Here is a 26,786-nt window from a genome sequence, read left to right as displayed (position 1 = left end):
CACTGTTTACCTGTCAAGACAGAAAACCAGGCTGCTCCAGGTGAGGCTTAAACTCACAACCTCGGCATGACTCCACTGATGATGTCATTTTACATGGCCTGAACCAGGAAAGAGTTTGGAAGTCAAGAAGTTATGGTGTTGTTTTAATACTTGCCTACTCATTTAATTTTTCGGTCAAATCTTTTATTTGCGAGTTCTTTCAATTGATGTTAATCCTTGTCCCGATGCACGATTCTGGGCCATGGTGCATCTTGAATAATGTTCTTATAGGCTTCAGTTTGGAAAAGTGCGCTCTTCAGAAGCTACCGAAACCGGTAATTGTTATGTAACACTTAATGCAAAAGCAACGTTCGGGTTTGAAAAAGAATATTACTTGCTATGAATACAAACACTGTTACAGGAGGCGTGATAGGGCTATTTTAACTTAGATCATCAATTCATCTTACATTTCTTCTCCATCTATATCAACAGTGTAATCGCTACTGAGCGCTAAAGGCAGGTCCTGGCAATACAATCTTCTTTAGAAAACATTTTAAAAACTATTTCCACTACCATCTGTAAAGTAAAAGATACCGATTGCACACAACTAATAAAATATTTTTTCCAGGGACGTTGTAGCTAGATGCAAATTACAATCGAAAATGCATCAGCTTTAAAATTTTCTTTTGGATCCAGAGGACGATCAGCATGAGCCATCAAAGAGCCTGTAGCTACAAGAAGGTTAAAAGCACACAAGTGATCTGTCTTTGGTCAAAGGAATTGCTGGAGCAGTAGGACGCAGAGCAATATCTAGCAGCTGTAGACGATGTTCGGAGAAGAGATAATTCTGTTTTCAGCACAGGGAGTGAGAATGAGCTCAGTCCGGCCTCCAGCAGAATCCATTCTGGTTTGGTTTCTGTCAGACTGTGTGTCTGAGGCTCTTTGGATCGCAACGTGAAAAAAAAAGAACAAAAAACATTTGCTCACATCTTGTGATTTCCGAGAGAGGAAGAGAAGATATCACTTTAAAAAAAATCAGAACTGAAGATTTGGATCCTGGACCTCATACTTGTCAAATGATTAAAATAATAATTATGAAAATATCAGGTTGTGTTTCTGCAACATATCGTGCACAGTACGCCATTTTTTTCTAAAAATACAGTAGATTGTACTTAATAAAAATGTACAATTCACCGCTGGTATAAACAGATGTGTGCTGTGTTTGCCTTTGTAAGCATTTGTTTAAAAAAGTAGTTCACAATACGATGGAAAACACAGAAAGCACAAACTTAATAATATAACGATACAAAATCAATACCAAATCATAAAGCCAATTAAGTACCTATCCTTTGAAAACAGTGACATTTGTATCTACTTTTGAATTACAAATCAGACAGAGTAGTCCCTTAATTCAAAGATCAGATCTTGGCCTAAACAAGACAATCAGATGTTAGCTGAATTCGGAACAAGAGCCTCTGCTTCATCGTTTATTGAGCTTTTGATCAACATCTGAGTGAAAAAGATTCGCTATTTTAACTCTTTGATTAAAGTTCACAAAAAGCACCTTCCTTCCAGCTGGAGTCAAAACAGCGACTTAAGGATTCCTTACTGTTCCCACTACAGTTTTCCGCTCTACCAACTGAGCTGTCAATGGATCTAAAGAACTCCACTCTGGCACATACTACCCAAAGTAGTGAAATATTCTGGGTGATTAAATTCCAGTTCGACATCAAGTTTCCAACTTGTTTCCTTAGTCTTGGTTACCTTGAATTTAAGCCACAAACCAGGATTCTACTTTATAAACTTCCGGGGATGTTACAAAATGTTTGATGGGGCATCAATCATTACAGGCGGAAATTCACTCCTTTTTTTTTCTTGAGGCATCATATTAAACATTTCATTTGGATCGAGAAGAGGATCACCATGAGAAACAGAACAAACTGTTTGATTCCGTCTTTATTGGGGAGCTGTATCACAGCTAATGCATGTAAAGCCTTCAGTATGCGATAGTGAGAGTTCAGTTATGCCAGGGAGTGGGAGTGAAGAGAACTGAACTGAAATTTAGTAAATTCATATTTAAATAGAGTGCAAATCATCAAAGTGTTCTGTCACTTAAAACTTATTACAACACTACCAAGAGTGGGGATTGAACCCACATGGACACTGTGCCCTGTCACAGAAACATACCCTGGTCTCCCGCGCAACAAGCAGGGGTACTCAGCACTACACTAACGAGGAGCGCTTGTCCGGTGCTCTGTTTACGGTCAGCAGTCATTTCCTCTTTTCCAAAGACATTTTCGCCTGCTCTCAGTAATTAATGTCGGTTTGAAGTCTGTTCCTTTTGTCTCCGCTCTTGACGAAGAGCAGCCTTACGTAGGAGACTCCCTTTCTCAAGAAGTTTGGCATCACCCTGCAAGAGAGAAGAGCCATCAACCACCGAGGCAACCACTAAGACACTTAACATTAAACACATGAAATGTGAGATGTTTTCTACTTAGGGATGTTATCGTTTCTACTCTAACTTCTTTGTCAGAAGTGGGATTTGAACAAACATCTCTAGGGGAAACTACAACCTGAACGCAACGCCTTGGACCACCAGCCATCCTGCATGTGGCTCTTAAATGGAACGATATGTTTTATTTATTTCTACTTGATGATAAGGGAAAAAAAAGTTAAATGTAATTAAGGAAATGTCTTTTTTCATGGGGAAAACAAGCCTGAGCAAATGTAAAGTTTAGAGCAGCGCTCAATAAAAACTATCTGAAACAGGTAGCGCTTCTTATGCGGATCAGTATATTCCGATACCAGTGGTTCTGCAGAAGAAATAAGAAAAGCTGAACTCCAAGCACTGTGTTGCCATTACTGCTACTCTGGCTGAAGCTGCTTTAAGATCTACTCAGCGGGCACAGAATGTTGTATGAGGTCAGACTGGTTTGCAATGTCTAAATAACAGTATGCGAATTTAAGCTTATTTAAATAAGAGTATTTAGAACATAATACATGCTCCAAAAGCGTTAATCCTTCACTGGCTGCTATTTGAAACGCCTTCATAAATGACACGTAATAGAGATTTATGCAGCTAGATTTTATGCTTCACCATACATTGCAGTCAGGAAAATAAATCAATTTTCTTTAACACCTCTGGATAAAGTTCTTCTGTGGAGCAGGTTTAAGACCTCTGCATACAGCGCCCTTGATGTCATTTTATTTTTACAGCAGCAACCATCCTGAAAGTTTTTTAAAAATATTTCTTATTTGAACAACAAAAATACATATAATACAAAAAAGAGCACATATGACGTATCAACAACATCGTCAGGGGCACGTGCTATAATCCAATTACACTTTCTGAAAAATCTACTGTCCATGCAAATGTACATGCTAATCTACAGGGTTCTTTTCTGCACTGAGCTGCTCATTTGAAATCCAGAAGGCAACACAGACGCGCTCCTATACCAAGAGTCTTATCTGGACCACCTGGATAAAAAAACAGGAAACCTAAGCACTAATCTATACTGACAGCTTTTGAAAAGGAGCTCTGTAATATGCACAAATACAAAGACAAGGTATAAATACTCCATAGGTTTAAAATTCAGGAATATGGTCAATTGTTTACAATTGGAGTTTTTATGTTTCGTATGATTTAGCGACTTTTTTACAACATGTAAAAAAAACAGCACACCTAAATGACAAAGCCTTAGAGCTACAGAGAAAAACAAATTTCATTTAAAGTAATTTTAAAGGCTCGAGATAACATTGCACTATAAACGCAAATGTTTGTCTTCTTTGTCGCACTTACGTTTTGTTGCTTTAGCAAATTTCATGCAGTTTATTTCTGACACAAGACATAACAAGCTTGTGTATTTATGACAAAAAAGCAGGGAAACAATTTTCATTGACCTTGAAACTAAAATTGTTAAAAAGTAAGTTAAATGCACATATAGTAAATATATTTTCTCATATAACGGTGTGTTTTTTTGTCTAAGAATCCTTCATGAATGGTTTAACAGACACTTTGCATGATTAAAAAAAATATTTACGAATTTTTACGTTTTATACAATAAAGTTTTATTGTGAACATGAGCCCTGTTTATCGATATCACCAATACAGTTCTGGATTTTATTCTGCCTTCCTACGCACATATGAATTTTCTTTCACACAACAGCTCGCATGTGTGGTAGCGTATTTGCGCCAGTGAGAAAAAGAATGATGTTGGCTTTTAAATGATGAACCGTTTGCGTTTATACAAAATGACAAAACGTTGTCGCAGACATTGGGACATACTCTGTTTAAACACCTGTCGTTTTCTCTAATATTGGCTCCTGTGCTTCGGTCCATTTGAGAGAGGAGAAGACACTGAAAAAGTCCTGTGAAAGTCGATTTTGCACCTGCGCCAGTGCTGTAGTGGTATCATACAGACGCCCATCCAAATCCATCACACGCTGGAAGCTCTGAAATAAAATAAAATAAAATATTGCTCTGTCCGTTGGTGGATTAGGTATGCACGTTTTTTTTTTCAATGTAAAATGCAATGTAAAAAGATCAAATTACATTCAAAATCGATTAATGTAAAAACCGATAAAGCTAATGTTTTTATCTAGTTATATATTTCTATATCTAGTTCTTCAAAGGTCTTTTTTTAAAAAAAAATGTTTATCGCGATTGTGAAAGTTAGAGAAGGTGTACCAGCGGTTGCCTTCATATCGCCAGCTTCGGTATCGTCTGTAGCTGCGAGAAAGTTAAAAGCGCACAAGTGATCTGTCTTTCGTCAAAATATTTGCTGGAGCAGCAGGACGCAGAGTACCATCCAGCAGCTGTAGATGGTGCTCGGGGAAGAGCCGATTCTCTTTTCAGCACAGGGAGTGAGAATGAGCTCAGTCCGACTCCCAACAGAATCCATTCTGGTTCGGTTACTGTCAGACTGTGCGTCTCAGGCTCTTTGGATCACAACGTGAAAAAAAACAAAAAAAATTGCTCACATCGTGTGATTTCCACTAGAGGAAGAGAAGATATCACCTTTAAAAAAATTAGAACTTAATATTTGGATCCGAGAGCACTTGGTGGTGGTAGAGGGGAGACCCCATTACCTGTAAAGCGCTTTGAGTGGAGTGTCCAGAAAAGCGCTATATAAGTGTAAGAAATTATTATTATTATTATTATTATAAATTATTAAAATATCAGATTGTGTTTCTGTAACATTTCGTGCACAGTACGCCATATTTAACAAGAGAACAACAGTCTCAACGAGGCCTTTACACACAGTCTGGGGTATTTTCCCCCTTTATATTTTTGCCACTTTATATAGAACCTACAGTATTATACTCCCAAAAGTGCACAGTAGATTTTACTTAAAAAAATGCACAATCCAGCGCTGGTATAAACAGATGTGTGCCATGTTTGCCTTTGTCAGCATTTGTTTCAAAAATAAGTTCACGATACGTTAAAAACACAAAAAGCACAAACTTAATAACACAACGATACAAAATCAAAACCAAATCATAAAGCCAATTAAGTACCTATCCTTTGAAAACAGAGAACACCTTTATATCTACAAATATCTATATCTATATCTACATTTGAATTACAAAGCAGACCAAGTAGTCGCTGAATTCAAAGTTCAGATCTTGGCCAAAACAAGAAAATCAGACGTGAGCCGTTTACTGAGCTTTTGATCAACGTCTGAGTGAAAAAGCCACTCTCTGGCACATACTGCCCAATGTAGCGTAATGTTTCGGGTGATCTAAATCCCAGTTCGACATCAAGTTTCCAACTCGTTTCCTTAGTCTTGTTTACCCACGAACCAGGATTCTACTGTATGAACTTCCGGGGATATTACAAAATGTTTGATGGGGCATCAATCATTCCAGGCGGAAATTGACTCTTTTTTTTTCTCGAGGGATCATATTAAACATTTCATTCATATCGAGAGGAGGATCACCATGAGACACAAAACAAACAGTTTAATTCTGTCTTTTTTAGAAAGTAGCGTTTGTGATACATTAATAATATTTTCGTGGAAATATAGAAGTTGTAAATTTTTAAATTTATATTTGAATCAAAATGTGGTTTTGAGTCAAATATTAGCGTGTTCATGTAATTAGTTTGTGTTTGTCATTACTATATATATATTGCCATGTTACTAGAATTTGTAACTAAAGTTTACTAGTTGTGTTTTTTTTATGATGATTAGCCATTTGTTGATTACAATTTAAAAGGTATGGGTTTAATAGTCGTATATTCTACTTCTTTTGCCCACTGGGATGTGCCAGTTTTATTTGAACAAAGCTAGATACACATTTTCTAATGCAGCCTTCATTACAAGACAGTTTATTTCTCGAAAGCGTGATATGTAAAAAAGAGAAAAACGAAAATATATGGATGACAATATTTCAAAGATGAAGATATTACTTTTGAGAAATTGTCATTTTATGTATCAAGACGCTTTTCAACCACTGGTTTTAGACCTTTGCTATGCTTCCTGAATCATTTTCAGTGTTATAAACTGGGTGTGGAGGTAGCGATCACTTTGAAGAGCAGTTGACAGGCTGGAGCTGTTCAGACTACTCGTTATTTCTCAAATGCTTCCATCTTTTTTCTTTCACGCTAGGACGCGAGTGTGTACATGTGTTTGGTTTTCATTTCACTGATTCTCATTGAAGATTTGGGAATTAACGACGAAAGAATCAGTTGCCTTGGAAAGCAGAAGTTTTGGTTCACAACGATCTTGAAGACACGCCCATGTAGTGCAGCGTGTGATATTTGTACTATAAAAGACCAAGTGCTCAAAGTGACGTCTGCGTTTACCGTTTAGACTTTTCATCTCGGGCGCACTTTTAGAAAGCAAAGATAGAGCAGTTGTGTTGAATCACGCTACAGCAGCTGTCAGCAGAGTGGCGCAGCGGAAGCGTGCTGGGCCCATAACCCAGAGGTCGATGGATCGAAACCATCCTCTGCTATACACACCGTCAGTTTAATGAAGTGAATTAAAACTGATTTTTTTCTCTCGTGTGTGTGCAAACTTCACACTTACTGTATTCGTTAATCTTTACCAATAGCAGATGCCCAAATGTATCTTTGGTTGTTCTGAGATCCTTGATAGTTTCCTCAAATCCTTCCAATGAACATCCATATCAAAGCACAGTGTACGAAGTTAATTTATTATATTTATTACTATATTTATTATACACGTGTAAATTAATTACTTTTTCGCAGTAATTAATTTATTATATTTATTACTATATTTATTATACACGTGTAAATTAATTACTGCGAAAATAATTTACTTCGTACACTGTGCAGAGTGCCGTATACTCCTAGTTGCGGCACACACGATACATACTGTAAAAAGCCTCAGGCACTGTGTTAGATGTGTTTTCGACGTTATATATGCGTTTATTAATGTCGTCGATTTTACGGTTGCAATTCGACGTTGATTATACGTCGAGGCGACGTATATATACGTATAGTCGTATTTTCGCCGTGAATATACGTATATTCGACGAATCAATGCCCACAGCTTGGCATACAAGGGTTTTGCTGAGGGGGTCTTGCCACCTGCCTGAAAAAAAAAACAGTAAAATGTTTGAGTGCCTATAGAGTTTCTATTTTTATTTTCTTGACAAAAGTTGATACCATTTCCTGGACACCCCGTCCCCCATCAGTGCGCGGTGCCCGGGGAAAAATCTTTAGGGGGGCGTCTGAAATTCTGAGGGGGGGTGATATTTCGGTTGAAACGGAGCTGTATGGTGCAGCTACCCAAATGAAATCTCGCAGCTATGCCATGATAGAAGATTACGACTAGCAATCTGGTATTTGCGATGAAGTTCAGTTTCACATTTTTCGTCACTCTCACGGTTTGTATTGCCTGGAGCGAAAAGTACCATAAGCTTTCATTTTTGCAGCTACATGGACGTTCTGAATCGTTAAGAAAAAAATGTTGTAAAACCAACAGAAAGCACAGACTGCTATAACTAGTCCTAGTTATATAACGATTTTAAGTATAATGATAAACTACTGCAAGGAATCGGTCCACCTGAGCAAACAGGATCGTAATGTTGACACTCAATAACAACACTGATATGTGCAGTTCCTGGACGGATAGCCCTCCTGCCCATCAAACAGACTGAGTGACTGTTCGTGTCATTTAGTGTTGTCTGACCATTGACAAAGTACAACTATTTTTTTAGGGTGCAAATTAAGTTAGGTAAATCTTTTTGCCCACAACTGAAGGGGCGACATTTCTCCCTCCCCCCGTGATGCCAGGCCTGTCCCCATCCTATTCCATAATGTCATTATATATAATACCTTACAACAGTGACCGATCCTTACTAACTGTATGCGTTATAATTGCACATCAGCTCATAGCAGGGGGCACATAGCCGCGATGTATTATCAATGTTAAATTCCAACCATAATATCGACAGCATTAATAAACGCATACGTTGAGAAAATATCGAACCCAGCATATTTTCCGGTTATATACCACAATGCATTGCTAGTATTCGTTGGTCACCATTTTGGACACGTTTTTCAAACGTAGAAGTATATCCGCAAATATCTCAGCAATCCTCTTTTGACGAGTAAGTATGAACAATAATAATACTATCTGAATACATACAGATCTTTCTTAATATTATTTTGATTAAAATAGTACGTGAATAAGCAGAAAATGGCACATAAAAATAGTGTGAATGGGGAAGATGACACAAAATCGTTTTGCCATTTCTCTATTCTTATTCTATGTTGTACTTTCAAACTTTGGGTACTCTTTGATTAGGACAGACTTTATTGCTCAACTGCTATGATGCAAGCCAAATTTTATACATTTATTTCAGCTTTGAGCTAAGTAAACCGTTCATTTTTTAGATTATACTAAAGAAGATATTAATCATCATTTATTTGGGAAGTAATATTATATAATTTTCTCCTAGCTGCGGTGCTGAAGTCCCACCCTACATCAACGGAAAAAGAAATAAAGGAGCACGCAATGTGTTACGTGAAGAATGTATATGCAAGGCAGGGGGCCAGGAGATCTGGACACTGAAAATAATATGTTTTTGGTTCTAACTGTTAGGACAATTAGACAGGGTTTGCAAATAGTGGACAAAAATCGTCTTAACTTTCATTGTAATATTTTTTTTTCTTGGAAATATAGAAGTTGTACATTTTAAAATGTATATTTGAATCAAAATGTGGTTTTGAGTTAGTGTGTTAATGTAATTAGTTTTGTGTTTGTCATTACTATACTGTATATTGCCATGTTGCCAGAATTTGTAGCTGAAGTTTAAGACTATTTGTGTTTTTTATGATTATTGCCCATATGTTGATTGTTGATTGATTGTATACAATGTATAATTTGAAATACATATGTTTCAGGTGTGAATGTGTATTTTCAGAATAAATTTCTAAACCTAATCATTGGCTTGGTTTACTTGTTTCTACACCTATAAAACCTATCTTTGATGTATAATAGACCTCTACCCATATACGTATAATAGACCTCTAATGTTATCCGTATAATAGACCTCTAACCATATACATATAATAGACCTCTAACCATATACGTATAATAGACCTCTAATGTTATCCGTATAATAGACCTCTAACCATATACATATAATAGACCTCTAACCATATACGTATAATAGTCGTCTAAAGTTATCCGTATAATAGACCTCTAACCATATACGTATAATAGACCTCTAAAGTTATACGTATAATAGACCTCTAACCATATACATATAATAGTCCTCTAAAGTTATCCGGAACTCCAACCATATATGTACAGTATAATAGTCCTCTAAATTTATCCGTATAATAGAACTCCAACCATTTATGTATAATGAACGTCTAAACATAGATGTATAATTGACGTATAACTTTAGACGTATATTAGAATTTCATTCTAGACGAATTGTAGACCACATTTAGACGTCTAAGGTATGCGTTTAATAGGCGTATATTATACGTCTTTTGCCCACTGTGTTGGTTCACAACGATCTTGAAGACACGGCCATGTAGAGCACAGTGTGATATTTGTACTATAAAAGACCAAGTGCTCAAAGTGACGTCTGCGTTTACCTTTGAAACTTGCTTCAAAGTAAATCAAGATGTATGTCTGTCTCGCTGTGTGTGCTCTTATCTGTCCATCTCTCTCTCCTCTTCTCTCACTCTGTGCAGTCTGTGCAGAGTATCTGAAGGGGATGCAACACCACTTGGCAAAGAAGAAAAATTTTCAGAGGCAGAATAAAAAATCATTATTCTCTTCTCAGTCAGATTCACAGCTCAGACTCACACTCAGACAGAAGCTCAATGCTGTACTGCTCTCTATCCTCACAATCCAGAACCAGAAGATATTCAGACAATCAGTGCTGCTACATGAACAATATCAGACAGAACAGCCTGGACTCAAGTCACATTTCCCCCTTTTCCCCTTTCTCCCAGCCCTCTTAGAGACATAAAAGAGCTCCTGATTCTCCTCTCTGTGAACTGGGCTCAGGGGTCACTGATCTGGCAGCTGTGGGCTCTGTTCCAGGGCAGAAGCAAGAAACTTCAATAAACCCTTTCCAGGACTTCCAGCCCTTCAGTATTACTTTCTTTAATGTATATCAGCCTCCAAACATGTTTTTTAAGTGTTTTATAACACAAGTGAGTGTGGAATTATTTTTGTATTTATGTAATAAACACCAGTATTGACACTCTGATCAGTATATTGATTATTAGTAGCCAAAGGCCGATGGTCGTGACTAAAATAGTGACCAGTTGACCAGTCTGTAGCTCTGAGCAGTGGGACTCAGATCACACAGAAGAAGATCTGTCTGTGTGTGATTCCACACCAGCCCTGGGATTCAGCTGCTCTCACAAGTGTCTCACAGACAGTCTTATAAATGTACAATTAGGTGAAGTCTAGTTACAATTATAAAGTTAAGTGAAATCATCAGACTACCTATAGAAGTGAGAGCTTGGTGGAAATAAAACCAGTATACACCTCCAGGATCAGGAGTCTGATCCTCCTGGCTCTTTTACTCTGAAGATTCGTGTAAAACCCTTAAAAGCGCTTATTTCAGGGACTCGTGCTCGTTCTCTACTGCTCCACACGGGTACACTTTGTTGTAACAGAAGAAATAAGGTTCTTGATCCCGAGATGAAGTAAAACAGATGAGTTTATTGCATGCAAGGAACAATAAAGCCGAAGTCTTGTTTCCCGCAAGAAACAACAAAACCGAAGTATTGTTCAACGTACTGTTACAAACTTTTGGGTTATATAGTGTTTTCTTCTCCGTTTCTGACGTCACTCGGTCTGATGGTAAAGAGGGGGGTTCATGGTATTTGGCCAGTTTACGATGTTCTGGGCAAATGGTCAGTTTAACATTACACCCAGGGGGGTTCCTAGCTGGCATCTGCAATCCTTATCAGTTAACCCCCTTTCCTGCCATAAACCCCAGCTTGTGACTTGGAAGTCTAAACCCCCTACAGAAAAGATTAAATTCAAACCCCCGTCTTCACATCTTTCTTCAGCTTTGTAACGCATTAATCTGTGAAGTAAACTATTTTTTTCTGTTTAATGATTTTCATTCCTCGGTTTGTCGCTCTCCTTCTCCAACTGTTATAAATCACCTCTCTTCACAGCCCGGTTTAGTTTTTTGGAGATGTTATATTTGTATGAAAACCAGGAGTCTCCTCCAGCAGAGATGCACTACTTTTTAAAACTTTTTTTATTAAACGTATAGAATTTACAAATTTAACTACAACCAGAAGATTAAGAAACATGTACAAGAGAAAAAAACACAACAGAAAAAAAACATATAACCACCAGAGGTAATGAAGTAAATTATGTGATCAAATTGTATTTTTACATATATCATGTTTTCCTTGCTTTATTATTTCTCAGTTATTTATAGAATTTAAATAGTGTTTCAACATGCATGCGTTTCCTGTATAAAATAAAAATCAGCACTCACTTTTTTACAAAACAAAAAAAAACGCTTTTCTTTTTGCAACATTGTACGTCTGGCATTCATGAAAAAGACACACAAAAGCAGCAGAGACGTGCTCTGCTCTGTCAGAATAAGCGCTGTGATGTCACAGACACCAGCCAGAGCACCGGGATCAGAGAGAGAAAGAGCGTGGGAGGCGCACGGAGTGCACGGAGAAGAACCGTAGAAAAATCGATTAACTTCACCGATTGGTGAGTACTGATTCTTTTCTTGACCCTGTTTAAGTATCTAGAGAACAGTTAATAAAGACTGTATCGACCAATTACCATAGTGCGTTTAGGGTTAATAATGTTCAATCCGAAATTAAACAATGATTATTCATATTATTATTTAGGTAACTGTATCCTAGAGCTAGAAAATGATATTTCAAGTTCATAAATGTATGTAACAGTTTAAATGCATTTTTCCAGTGTTTATAAATCATAAGAATGGTAACCACGGCGACAGGCGCCTCGTCACTGCACGCGTCTAAGTGTCTCGCATTTGTCACAGAGAGCGGTGTGACGTCACGAGCAACGAGCAGCAACTAATACTAATATCAGTGTCTTCATGTTAATATTACTGAGATTACAACTGGTAGTTTTAATGCTAGTGTTCATGTGAGTATTAATGACAGTGGCACTACTGATTGTTTTAGTTTTAATGTTCATATTCATGTTAATATTAATTATAATTATAGTGTTACTGTTGTAGTATTAGTAGTATTTATATTTGTGTTATAGTGTATCTGTAGGTAAGTGAGTTTGTAGTATCTGTGCGTGTGTGGGTGCGTGTCTGGAAGTGTGTGGTGTCTGTGTGTGTGGGTTGTGTGTCTGTGAGTGTGTAGGTATGTGTCTGTGAGCTTGTTGTGTCTGTTAGTGTGTGAGCGTGTGGTGTCTCTGAGTGTTTGGTGTCTATAAGTGTGTGTCTATGAGTATGCATAGTGTCTATTTGTTTCTGTGAATGCATGCCTGAGAATGTGTGTGTATGGTTTGTGTCCGTGAGTGTGTGGTGTTTGTCAGTGTGTAGTTTTATATTTGTAAGTGTATGTGTGGGCATGTCTGTCAGTGTGTGTAGTGTCTATGTGAGTATTAATGATGATAGCATTACTGATAGTTTTAGTTTTAATGCTAGTATTTATGTAATATTAGTGATACTTATAGTGTTAGTGTCAGAGTATTAACACTCATCATCATCATGTTAGTTTTCATGAGAGTATTACTGTTATTATAAGTATTATTAATCTAGTAGTAGTTTTTGTCAGTGTTAGTAACAATGATAGTGTAAGTTTTGGTGATTGTGTTACTGTTGTAATATTAGCAGTATCTGCATTAGTGTTAGTTATAGTGTGTCTGTACCTAAGAGTGTATGTAGGTGTCTTTGTGCGTATATAGTGTCTATTTGTGTATCTGTGAGTCTGTGAGTGTATATATGTGAGTGTGTGAGTGTCTTATTGTGTGTATAAATGTGTGATGTGTCTGTGAGTGTAAATGTGTGTGAGAGTGTAGGTGTACAGTATATCTGTTAGTGTGTGTGAATGTGTGTGTAGGTAGGCTTGGGTTCCACTGATGTGTCTGACAGAAGTGACCCATCAACAGGTGTTGAGTTCCAGAGCCGCTTGCAAATAAAAACACTTTCTAGAGTCCAGGCCAACTTCCAGAGAGCTGTGAGTTTTCTGTTTTTATCAGTATTAGTAATAATGACAGAAGTAATTCCCACGCAAATGATTATTAACCAAGACAGACATCAGAAAATATCGCCTTTGCAATGATGTCACTCCTCTTCTTCATGAATTTTCTTTAATGACAGGACATTTCTCTGTCTGAGTGCCTGCTGCAAATAGTGTGACTAGCCATTTCTCTCCAATATTTTCTAGTTCAGTTATTTATCGCATATGAAATATTATTCTCATTAAGAATATTTTACCTGCAAAGTCACAGTGAAACTACTACAGCGAATGAACGTTTTTTGGGTGGAAAACGTTCAAAAGACTTAATGCTCCAGGGAAGGCTTGAACACACAACCTCATTATAACTCCACTGTGCACAGCTACATGCATACCACACACTGACCAACTGTGCTACTGGACTTCTGTAAGGCAGGCTCCTACACCGATTGTAAAACTGGCACAAACGTAGGGCAAAACACGGGGTTTTCGCTGTGGATACATCTCCACATGGGTGAAAGGGACAGTAAAATAGTAAGGTAAATAAAAGATACTGAAATATACAGTATGTGCTCACTGTAATGTAGGAAGAGGTGGTCAGACAAGCAAAACAGCTTTGTGGATAAGGTGAAGTGACATTGTTTTGTGTCAATTAGCCCACGAATTGTGCTTCATGTGCCTTAAGCTGTTCAATTTGTATGGTTGTTGAATGAGATTGGTTTCTTCACAAGCCCGGTCAATTGCCAGAGGAGAGCTTGCCGACACACTCCTTCATGAAGACTCTCTTTAAGATGATTACACCTTTCATTGTCAAGTCGCCTCCTTTGCATACAGTAGTAGCACCAACACTAAGAGAAAGGATGAGAAATGGCATTTATCAAATGATTGCAGTGTTTGTTTGAATGAGGATCCTTGTGTGCTGAACTGGCCTCTGGAGAAGTGTAGTGCAGTAAAGGAGAAGATTTGTGTCACTCAAGGCTGTAACGGAACAGAACAATACAATTACAATACTTTTATGAGAGTAAATAATACTGGTGCATCACAGTTCTTATAATGGTGAAAACAGGAGCAACTTCTCTACAGTTTTGACTGAAGTATTTAAACGGCAAGAAATAATATCACTATGCAATTAATTAATGCAATTGAGCTCCTCTAAATGTTCTAGTCTGATGAAACAATGTATAGAATTAGGTGACAATATCAGAATTCATTCAAATACACAAGATTAATTTTCAGCAGCAAAAATACGCTCGAAAATATTTTACAAGAAAGAAACCTTACATTCACCTAAATCAACATTCACCCTCTACGTTAGCAGAGAACAGTAGGACAGTTAGTTAGTGTCACTGGACACTCTGTCAGAGAGGCTGATCTCTTCAGACTTCAATGAGTCTTCCAACTTGTCATAGCTGTTGAAGAAGCACCTGTTGAAACTCAACCGAAATTTCCTGAGAAATCGTTCAGCGAGCGATTCCTCCCTCTGGACTCTGCACTGAGCTGAAAGCTGCGCGAATTCCTCACTGTATGTCCTTTACTGTTACATGCGCTCTTGTGTAGATTATCTACTTGGAGAAATGTGACAAGAACACATCAAACTTTTTCCATATGTGAAGGAAAATGCTAAAGAGCCTGAAAACTTTGAACATTTAGGGTTGCGTGCTTTATATACTGTATATTCTTTACTATACTTTACTTTCCATATTTAGGGTGGAGCAGTGGCTCTGTGGCTAAGGATCTGCGCCTGTGGTTGTAAGGTTGCTCGTTCAAATCCCTCTGCCAGCAGAGGAATCCTACTCCACTGGGCTCCTGAGCAAGGCCCTTAACCCCAACTGCTCCAGGGCACCATACAATGGCAGATCCTGTGCTCTGACCCCAGGCTCTCTCCTTATCTGTGTGTCTCATGGAGAGCAAGCTGGGGTATGCAAAAAGATCATTCCTAATGCAATAAATTGTAAAGGGTTAATAAAGTGATGTTATTATTATTATTCCTTACAGCAGGGCAAACAAATTGTTACAAAAAACACCAGCTAATGTCCACCAGCGGAATTAACATTAATATACTGTAAAGTGCTGTTACTTGGGAGTGTTAATCTACAAATAAATTAAAAAAAAATGGCATTTATAGCTCTAAAGAGGTTGACATAGATGTCTGTAACAGATCTTTTCAGTTCATTGCTGTTCCTCTGACTTGGTGAGCCTTTGGAATTTTAAAAGCGTTTTGCTTGCCTCTCATGTGGTCTGTGTACCAGTCCATTAAGAGCCGCACTATCACTGTGTCATGTGTGGTCCTACAGAACTACACAGCTATCTACTGGAGTCGTCTTCTGTCCATTGCAGTTGAGAACAGATTTAATACGGAGCTGCGCAGAAATTTCTGCGGCAAATATCGCTGCAGAACTAGCCCGGGCACAACAACGAAGAGAAAAAGAAATACCACAGGATCGCCCATAAGAGGGAAAAATAGAAATCAATTGTTCAAACAATTACAGCACTCGTCCTCTTACAGTGGTCTCATGTTATTTTTCTTGCCATAAGAACAGTGGGATTGTTCAACTGTATTGTTCCCCAAATGGTTGAATAATAATAATAATAATGATAATAATAGTGGTGGTAGCTGATCGTTCTTGTCCGTGGCCAAGTGACCTGTGTGAATACAGTATGTTGATTTATTCTCCTCAAGGCATCGCTTTAGCAATTCAAAGAGCGTGGGTTTTAACCCATTCAGTGCTTATTTCAACTAACGCCATGTTCCTTTTTCTAGGTCTTCAAATAGTTTACAATGTAGAGGTATCTTTAGTAATAAGAAAAAAGCTGCACCTCGGAGATCCATCTCACAAAAGCAGACTTCTTAAAGTGCACTTATGAGCTGTAGAACCTGAAGGAGTTCTCTCTCCTGGATATTAAACATGCAGATAATGAAATCAGTGATTTATGATATCTGCAACCTTCCAATAAATACATCTAAGACATGTAACAATCCCATTGTGCAGCTTCAGTGGTGCAGTTGGTTGGTGCATTGTCCTTATATAGCAGTACATAATGGAGTCATGCTGAGGTTGTGAGTTCAAGCCTGTGGCAGTTTGCCTGTGATTTCAGCTGCAGAAACTTTCTGCTGGATTTAGGTTGGTTCTTCTGTTACTTTTTCTGCTCGATGGAGCTTTATTAATGCAGGCACACCTGCTTCCACTGCATTTTATTTTATCGCTGCTCACAAACCAACATACTGCAGACACCTCTGATACTGTCACTGCTTGTGGGCCACGTGTTCCTGCTGTCAGCCTGCTATACCATGCTCATGCGCGTCTAGAAACATTACTGCTCTAGTACAGGAGCGAAAGACTAAACGAAATTGCACACACTTTGAAAAAATCACGTTTGACAAACCATAGGATGACAAGAATGGGATTCTTTGGTTGTTTGAGTACATACTGTAAATCAAAGACACTGCGTTCAGCATATTCACATCAGGCACTCGGACAGAGATAAACCCAGAGAAAGTCTTCTCACATTTTAATCTGTAACTGCAGGATTCAACAAATTGTTAATTATCTCAACTTCACTTACAATTTTTAAACAATTTACAAAGCCCACAGTGGATGACATTTGGTTCCGGCACACATCAGTTGCTTGGAATATCATTGTAATATTTAATTTGCTTTCCTGTCAAACCAATTTATTAATAATGAAGTTAAGCAATACACGTTTGTTTAAAACATGTCATTTATTATTGATACAGTTTCATTCTGTCTTTATTAGGAGCTGTATCACAGCTAATGCATGTAAAGCCTTAAGTATGTGATAGATTGAACCCTCATAGACATTTGCTTATTGAGCTTAAGTCCAACACCTTAACTACTCAGCCATCCCGAAAAACAGTTTTAGCCCTCTGTTACACAGTTCATTGAATATATTTGTTCATTGACTATATTAATTTAATATATTTGTTATATTTTTGAATGGAATGGGACTGTACACTGGTGGTTCCCAGGGGAAACAGGGTTATTGAGCCATTGGGTATTCTGAGAATAAATTGGGTGGGTGAATGTAACCGTGTGGTAAAGTAAAACAGTCTTCTTAGATGAAGCGCTACAGATGCAGCCCCTGAAAGTGTATAAGACTTACATTTATAGTACTGCTGACACAAATGGAGCCTTTACATCAGACCGAAATAGCGATGTGTTCGCTTAGTTGTGCGTAGGATCTCCTCATGAATCTGTCTCATTCATCAGTGGAAATAGAAGCCGTCACTGTAAACTCGGACGTGATGTTCCACAGATGTACAGTGTGCCTTTCCTCTTGTTGTATTCAAGAGTACTCACTGTGTGAGCTCCTCACTGCGTTTCCTTTTCTTTTCCTGTGATTATCTACGTGGAGTGTGGTGACAAAATAGTCTTGAACATTTTCGGTTTGTGAAAGGAAACACTAAAGAAAATACAAGTGATTAACTTTTAAAATATCGACAGTACAGCTAGAAGAGTGGAAGATAAAATACGATTTATAATTAAATTCACAATACACTTAAGGAAAACACAAATGCCCGAATAGGGTCTTGAACCCTGAACCCTCAGATTAAAAACCTGATGCTCTACCGACTGAGCTATCCGGGCTCCGGATGGTGAATGACACTGTCGTGATCCTCGCAAGTCACATGTCTCTTCTTGTGCCGAAGCGCAGTCATACAGTACCTGACCCGTCTGGAATGTCTACTGACAGACTTTATCCAGAAGCGACGGCACCACTCCCAGTAGAATGAGTGAGAAATACAGCATGACATGGGGAGGTAAGGGGCTCCCACAATTCATCTTTCCTCACATTACTGATTTTTTCAATAGCATTTTGACCTTTTTTCACATTCAGATTTTTTTGCATTTAATCTTTTAATCAACAAGATTAAGAATGAAAACAAATGGAACATTTTTTGGAACAACAATTAAAAAAACTTTCAATGCCTTGGTTCTATAAGTGTGCACACTTTTTTGTTAAAAATTAAAAAAACATTTTGTTAAAATTCAATAAATAGTCTATCAGCAGCAGGAAATTATTCTGAAAGGAAGATTTTTTTATATCATAAACTGTAAAAGAGTTTACAGGTCGTATCCTTCGCTTTGTCTTTTAAATTAAGCGTTCGGGGTTCAAACCTGTGTTCGGACTGTTGTGTTTCTTGAATTTCTTGTAATCATCAAATGTCGTTGTTTTTTTCTCGGTTGTACAATGGAATTCGTGCAGCTTTCAGCTCAGTGCGGAGTGCAGAAGGAGGACTCGCTTACTGAATGATCTCTCAAGAAATCCCGGGTGAGATTCAAAAGGTGTTTTCTTCAACAGCCACGACACGTCTGAAGACCTCTGGATTTCCTGAATATGACATAAAATTAGTTCAAATCATTTGGTAGTTAACAGAACTAAATGCTTTAGAGGTACATTTAAAACAGCAGAGCAACACCGTAGCACTTCGAGTTTGCCAGAGTTTAATTGTGTGAACTTGGCTCTCTATGAACATGAGCAACGAGTTCACATTCAACAGAAGATTGCAATGCGAGCACAGAAATATAAAGCACCTGGAGATGCTGGGATCTCATACATGCAAAGCATGCGCTCTACCACTGAGGTATATCCCCAACAGACTTATTAACGGAACTGAGATGTGCTGATGCTCTCTGAACACAATCCACCACTAACGAAGGATGCCTGCAGTTTCCCACTTTTGTGTTTCCTCTACTACAGAGTAAATTCATTGGAATTAAGAAATAATGAAAGAAAAATAACAGCATTGAAGCTTCCAGAGATTGGTTAAAATGAATCCGTTATTTTTATATCCAGTCACACGGGCGACGATGATTGATTTATCGACGGGGAGTGCTTTTTTACCTCCTCACTCGACTGCCTTGATTAAACTACGCATAGAACAACAGCAGTACTGATGATTCTCATGGACCGACTTGTTTTGTACAACTTGAGTGATAAAGTCCTGTCTGCAAATATTGTAGAAGAACGAAAAAGGGCAAAACAACACTCCAACCACAGGAATGGTAACAGGAAGGATCATGTTATTTAATATGTCCTTTTGAGATGCCTTGTCAACGCACACAGGCGTTAGAGCTGGACAAATAATTGATAGTGGTGTTTGTAAACAATCATGGAACATTATTTCTAAACCAGGAAGAAAGGAGCAGACTTAAACTTTAAGAGACAGAAACGACACCTTATCACAGCTACATTAATTAAAATGACATCACAACAAAAGAGCGAAGCCTTGAGTGAATCAAATTAGTTTTCATTGGACGTCTGTCTCTTCATAACTTTGTAGGTGAGAGGGAGGATTGCGGAAATGTGCCGGTGTTTCTCAGAAGTGCGTTGGTGGTATAGGTGCCTTCTAAATAATTGAACCGGGTTTGAATCCCGGTAAGTGCATTCCCAAATCCTTTCAAGAAAATCTGTGATCCGGTAACGTATCTTTTGAAATTAGCATTCAAGGTAGGATACGTGTTCTTAAACACCAAAACACTCTATAAGGAAAAGGCAGATCTCTGTACACAAGACGGCAGTGCGATCTTAGAATTCCTGTGTTGTTGACGGATTCAGACTCCTTCTCAGAGGTCTTTGCTCGCCAAATAACTTTGCAGCTGAGGAAGAGCACCACGGAAAATACCAAACACAACCAGCAAGCGTGTTGGTTGCTCTTGCTCTTAATGCAAGGAGCTGTTTTTTTTAACTATTATTAGCCAAAAACAGCAGCACAGGTAGGTCGCATTTGTGATTGTGTCACTTCTCTGCTTCAGCAAGGTCAATAAAAGACTCTGAAAGTAGTAAAGCAAAACTGAAGATCAAAATCATATTAGGAATTCTGAGCGATATATCCATACAGGTAATCCAATAAGAATGTTGAAATATTTGAATATCATCTCTCTACATATTTCGCTGTTTTTTACCCGGAGTAAAACTATTGGATTGAAGGAATGCTAACCGCTGGGTTAAATGTATGGTTGTTACTTGGAGAAATCTGTAAACTCGTGATCTTATATGTTTTAAAAGACAGCACAGGAAAAAACGACAGTGCTGATTATTTTCCGGAGACGGAGCACAGATGACCTATCCGAGCTAATTGATAAAGCCCACCCAGTGGATACTCTAGCAGAACGTCAAAGAACATTCACCTTTGTATCCAAAGAAACCACAGGAACAACATCAGGAAGCACAATCAATTCCCCTTTTAAATCTTTCCTGTAAGGTATGCTATGTGAATTCATGAATTTAATCCTCTGATCTCTTTTGATCATGAACAAAGTATTTCTGATGGAGCGCTATGTTCAAAGATTTAATAAGCTTTACCCCTGCCAACGATTCGGCGTGAAGAATTAAAAGTTTCACAGACAAAAGCAGCTCACCACCACAGCCAATATTACCGTAAATGTACTTGCCGGTACACTATCATGTGCACTGCCTCAAAAGTGATCTCGGCAGACGTTGTTCCCTATAAAGCTGAACGTGCCAAAGAGAATTTCTGTTGAGAAAACAAAATATTTTTTCTGCCTTGATGTTAAGCTGACAGCCTGTCTTTTAGAAAGTCTATCTCTAAACACCTCCCGCAGCCTAACAAAAAGCGCTTTTACTGATCGTATTGCAGGTCTTAAAACATTAACATTTGGCAGCGGTGGGATTCGAACCCACGCCCCCAGAGAGACTGGAGCCTAAAATCCAGCGCCTTAGACCACTCGGCCACACTACCTTCCTCCGTGTTCATCTTCCTCACATTGCTGGCTTGGAAAATGGCGGGGGCTTCAGCTCTTGTCGTCGGATCTAATGATATCATGACATGTGGAAGTGACTGCACCTTCATCTTCCGAGATGCTTTCTATAGCACAAACGCTACTTTCACCGGCACAAATATAGCAATAACGAAGGAGGTGGGATTCATCCTTTGTGCTGTTTGTAGGGGTGCAACTCTATGGCGATCTACTGACTTGAAGAGCAAAAATCAAAATCCTCTGCTATTACTGTTGCTTTTTTCAAAGTTTCTTCAAATCCTTCATTTGAACGTCGATTTTGAAGGATATTGATGATAATACCACATAACTTGTGGTTTTCTTGTGATCGCCAATTTTATTCAAATACCAGCCTTTTTTACAGTTCCTTGCGTGTTTCACAGGGTATAATAGCCCCCCTCGCATCCTCAACTAACATATTTTAAAATTACAATAGATTATACAGCATGCATGTTTATATTTATATTAAAATTAAAGTAAATATACAAGAATATATTCAGTGCTAACCCAATAATTCTTGTCAGGTTCTCCAACAAATCTGCGTTGTTATTTTAACATGTTTCAGCTGAGGGTGCAACAGGAGTATAAATGAATTTTCCCGCCAGCCATTCAAAGACCAAATTCCATGAGTGAACATTATTTTCTCAGAAGTTGCCGGCATTGGACTTTGCCGGTGGTATTGAATTATGTCCACAACTGTTGTAGTAGTTCCTTCTTGAAGTTCGACATGTGCAAAGCACTCGTAATATCATAGGTGTTAAAGTTCACTGAGTCTATTCGAGTCATGGTGTGTATCCCTGCCTATCACTGGAAGACGGGTAGCTTTTTTACACTCAGATTCCAATCTTCAATGCTTTGTGTGAGAGCTTACATAACTTTCAGTTTCTCACATTTTCTGACGACTGTTCCAAAGGAGCACCCTGTCAATTCCGAATACTTTTCAAAAATCTGCCTGCATGTTTGATTATTGTCATTTCATTTAGAAAAAGTTCAATATTGATCATAACTAAAGAAAATAATGATCACGAACAAAAAAGGGATAAAGATGCGAGTCGATCTTGAATCACAGCTGGGTGACACGGGCTTCTGTTCTGATATGGTTGTACGAGAAACAGGAGGAATCGCCAATCTCCTATAGAACATGAGTTGAATCAGGAGTCATTTTGTACACTCATGCATATGTCAATGCCTGACCTACATCGTAAAACTAACATTAAGTTGTCAGAGACATTCATTTTTATACAAACAAGAGACAGACCAAGTAATAATTCTACATTAGTTCAGGTGGGTAAACCTGAACTAACTAATAAACCTATTAATAATTCTACATTAACGTGTCCTACACTGATCAGACTAATTGACATGGTCTGATTCAGAGCCTGTGCAGTTCATGCTAATTACAACAAGGACAGTTCTGAACCCTCATCACCGAACTGAGCACAAGTTCAGCTGTTCTCCAGTTTTGTTACACATGGTTTTTCATTGCAATTGAGTTCAGAGCTGGAGCTGATCTCCAGACAGTACAGTGTTTTGGGTAAGTTGTCGAAATTCGCATGAGGCTGCAGACAACTTACCCAAAGTGTTTTCTATAGCTTTCAGGTGCAGTTCATTTATATAAAAGAATGTAAGTGGTATAAACGCAACAAGCCAGACGGCAGGCCAACCTATAATCTTCTGACGCGAGGCCCGGCGCGTTATTCATTACGCCACTGACCCTGCTATTGAAGTGCTAAAAAAACACGTTTTCTACATTTTTGTCTGTTTAAAAATCACTCTCTAAAAAAGACAAAGGGTTTGTGTGTCGTGCTAAAATTCCGCTTCATTTCGAATGCAAATAAAAACCGTTTTGTTCCAAGAAATCTTAAATTTGTCACATCCTTCATACTATACTTCTCTCTTGTATTAGTAAAGCATTTTGATTAAAACTGAATAATATATGAAAGGTTTCATCTATACACTTACACATAATAAGTATGCGAATAAATTCTCAGAAGATGCCGCATCTCAGGTATTAGAGAGATTTAAAATTGGATCGGAGGATTTAGAGCCCAGACTGCAAACCAACAGCTGACACAGGTCTTTTATAGAACCGTTTTGATTTCCTCTACTTTGTCCCCGTGACGTCATTGTCCTGATGCAGCCGAGCCCGACACACATCTAGTTTTTTGTCACTGGGCGCACACCCTGCGGTCCATGCGGGTCCTAATACCCCAGTACAATGACGGGGACACTAAACTGTAAACAGGTGCCGTCCTTCGGCTGAGACTTAAAACCGAGGTCCTGACTCTCTGTGATCATTCAGGAGAATGGTGGTGGTGGAGGGGAGTCCCCATTACCTGTAAAGCGCATTGAGTGGAGTATCCAGAACAGCGCTATATAAGTGTAAGCAATGATGATGATTATTATTATTGTAATGTAAATTGCAATAAAAAAACATCAAACTTTGATTCAAAATAGATTAATGTAAAAACTGATAAAGCTAATGCTTTTCTCAGGGCTATATCTACTTTTTTTTTAAAAAGCGAAGTCTGTTACGATTGTGAGAGTTAGAGAAGGTGTACCACCGGGTGCCTTCATATCGTGAGCGTCAGTCTCGCCCGTAGCTGCGAGAAGGTTAAAAGCGCCCAAGTGATCTGTAGACGATGTTCGGGGAAGAAATAATTCTGTTTTCAGCACAGGGAGTGAGAATGAGCTCAGCCCGGCTCCCAGCAGAATCCATTCTGGTTTGGTTACTGTTAGACTGTGCGTCTGAGCCTCTTTGGATCGCAACGTAAAAAAAAATTGCTCACATCGTGTGACTTCCACGACAGAAAGGAAAGATATCACTTTAAAAAATCAGAACTGAAGATTTGGATCCTTGGCCTCAATTTGATCAAATTATCAAAATAATAATTATCAAAATATCGGATTGTGTTTCTGCAACATTTCGTGCATAGTACGCCATTTTTATCTAAAACAGTCACAACGAGGGCTTTACATGCAATCTGGGGTATTTTCCCCTTTTAGATTTTTGCCACTTTATATCAAACCTGTTATACTCCCAGAAGTGCACAGTAGCTTGTACTTAATAAAAATGTACAATTCACCGCTGCTATAAACAGATGTGTGCCGTGTTTGCCTTTGTAAGCATTTGTTTAAAAAATAAGTTCACAATATGATAAAAACACAGTAAGCACAAACTTTATAATACAACGATACCAAATCAATACCAAATCATTATACCAATTAAGTAACTATCCTTTGAAAACAGAGAACACCTTTATATCTACAAAAAACTTGACATTTGTATGTATTTTTGAATTACAAAGCAGACAGTGTAGTCCCTTAATTCAAAGATCAGATCTTGGCCAAAACAAGACAATCAGACGTGGGCTGAATTCGGAACAGGAGCCTTTGCTTCGTCGTTTATTGAGCTTTTGATCAATGTCTGAATGAAACAGATTAGCTTTTTTTAACTCTTTGATTAAATTACACAAAAAGCACCTTCCTTCGAGCCAGAATCGAACCAGCAACCTAAGGATTCCCTGCTGATTCCACTACAGTCCTCCGCTCCACCAACTGAGCTATCGAAGAGATGCCACGGTATTGCTCTCTGGCACATACTGCCCAATGAAGTAAAATGTGAAATGGGTGATTTAAATCCCACTTCGACATCAAGTTTCCAACTCGTTTCCTTAGTCTTGTTTACCTTGAATTTAAGCTGTGGCAGTCCAATCTCTCCTACCTATTCTCCTGTGTGGGACACCTCCAGCAATCTCTTCTCCTGCAAACCGCCTGTGGGCTGTCTCCCCGCTGCCTCCCTGCGCTGCTCCGCTCCCCTCTGCCTGCCTGACCTCCAGTGCACCCTGGGACTGAGGGTACCTGCTCGTTTCATCCTCCATCTCCAGGCAGTTCTTCACCATGTTCCCCTCGCTCCCGCACCTGAAGCACTTCATCGATTCCGAAGTAGCGAATACCACATAATCACAGTTGTCAATTCAAAATTTAAGCGCCACATTGATCACTTCCAGGGTTTTTTTCCACCAAGATCACGTACACTTGTCTTCAGAAAGACATGATTTGCTTTAGCTGTGGTGCCCTGCAGCCCAGAGGGACCCTCCTCATCAGAGAGACCACCTATCTGTACCGGGACAGCTTCCTCTCCAGCAGCTCGTTCCATATAAACAGAGGCACGTTGGAGAGGGCAGCACCAGGGAGAAGGTACCGTTCAAGACAACCCCCTTCTCCACCGGGGTGTTTGCCAGATCAGTAGACTGTAGGAAAACAACTATCCCTCCACTCATGCAGGAAGCGGACTTGATCTTGCAGCCCACGACCTCCCCAACTGTACATATGCACCTCTCCAGTGGACAGAACTCCACAGGGGAAATTTTAACACCATGGCGCCACGCAAGCTTCTCAAATGAGAAGTCTGGAGGATCAGAGCCCCCAGAGCTGCCTATGGAATGAAAATAAACCAATTTTTTACCAAACCCTTCTTTTTCTCCCCCCCAAAAAATGACAAAGAAAACACAAACCAGTGAACAAACACTGCCACACGATTCAAACACTCTAAGGCTCCACCCACCCACTCACTCAGTCTCATGAGAAAACACAGTGAGACAGTGAATACACGCACTGACTGACTGGACACTACAGTACATTAACACTGCACTGAGTGAGAGAGGTTAATAATGGCTTTCTCCCCACTGCAACTTCTGTGCCTCCACTTGGGAGATATTTTGTCTTCTCCCACTGAATGATACCTCTTCCTCCAAATGACTTCTTTGTCTTACCTGCCCAACTTTATGATCAGATAGTAGAGAGACACACACTCCCAGTCCCAGTATGAACTACCCTCACATTACCATCACTGGCTGGAGTCATCCCTGTTCTTACTGGGAGCTAATCATTAACATCACTGCTGCAGTATGCTGCTCCATACTGGTACTGAATAGGTTTTCAGACCTACAGCACCCCTTATCAACCCAGCACAACCCCGGAGCAAGGACCCTGTGTGACTTTCCATAGACTGTCCCCTGTTCATGGTGTATCAGATACACTGCAGTGTTTGAGCTGCTCCTCTCTCTGCCTGGTGTTGTCTCAGGGGTCAGATTGTTCATGGGATGCCCTTGACACAGATGTCTCAGCTGCACGCACATTCTTGTAAGACCCCCCCCCCCAGCTGTCCTTCACCTTGAGCCCTGGAAAAGGAAAGAGTGGGAGAGAGTCCTGTTCATTAATCTCTCTCTCTGCAGTGTCTGTCCTCACACAACATTCAGGCAAGCAGGGTCACTGATATTACTCCCAGGTCAGCGCCTGCTGTCCACTGTTAGCCAGCTGACTGTTCTGTGGTAGTGAGAATGAGTGCCCGGTTTCTGGTACTCAATCTCTGTACTCATTCCAGCTGACAAACATTTCTGGAA

General features: G+C 39.0%; 1 long non-coding RNA gene and 1 other non-coding gene across 2 annotated transcripts in view; both read left to right on the top strand.

Annotated features, from left to right (window-relative positions):
• Window positions 1–26,786, top strand: part of LOC148671272 (uncharacterized) — a 170,859-nt gene that overhangs the window by 42,325 nt on the left and 101,748 nt on the right. The gene's annotated exons all lie outside the window — the stretch shown is intronic.
• trnam-cau (transfer RNA methionine (anticodon CAU)) lies at window positions 6,865–6,936 on the top strand. Its single transcript has one exon. It is a non-coding gene; the product is annotated as a tRNA-Met (tRNA).

The sequence above is a fragment of the Lepisosteus platostomus genome, chromosome 5 (assembly GCF_059453375.1).
Source record: "Lepisosteus platostomus isolate fLepPlt1 chromosome 5, fLepPlt1.hap1, whole genome shotgun sequence".
In the NCBI taxonomy this organism is placed as follows: Eukaryota; Metazoa; Chordata; class Actinopteri; order Semionotiformes; family Lepisosteidae; genus Lepisosteus; species Lepisosteus platostomus.
This window is presented reverse-complemented; position numbering and strand designations above follow the sequence as displayed.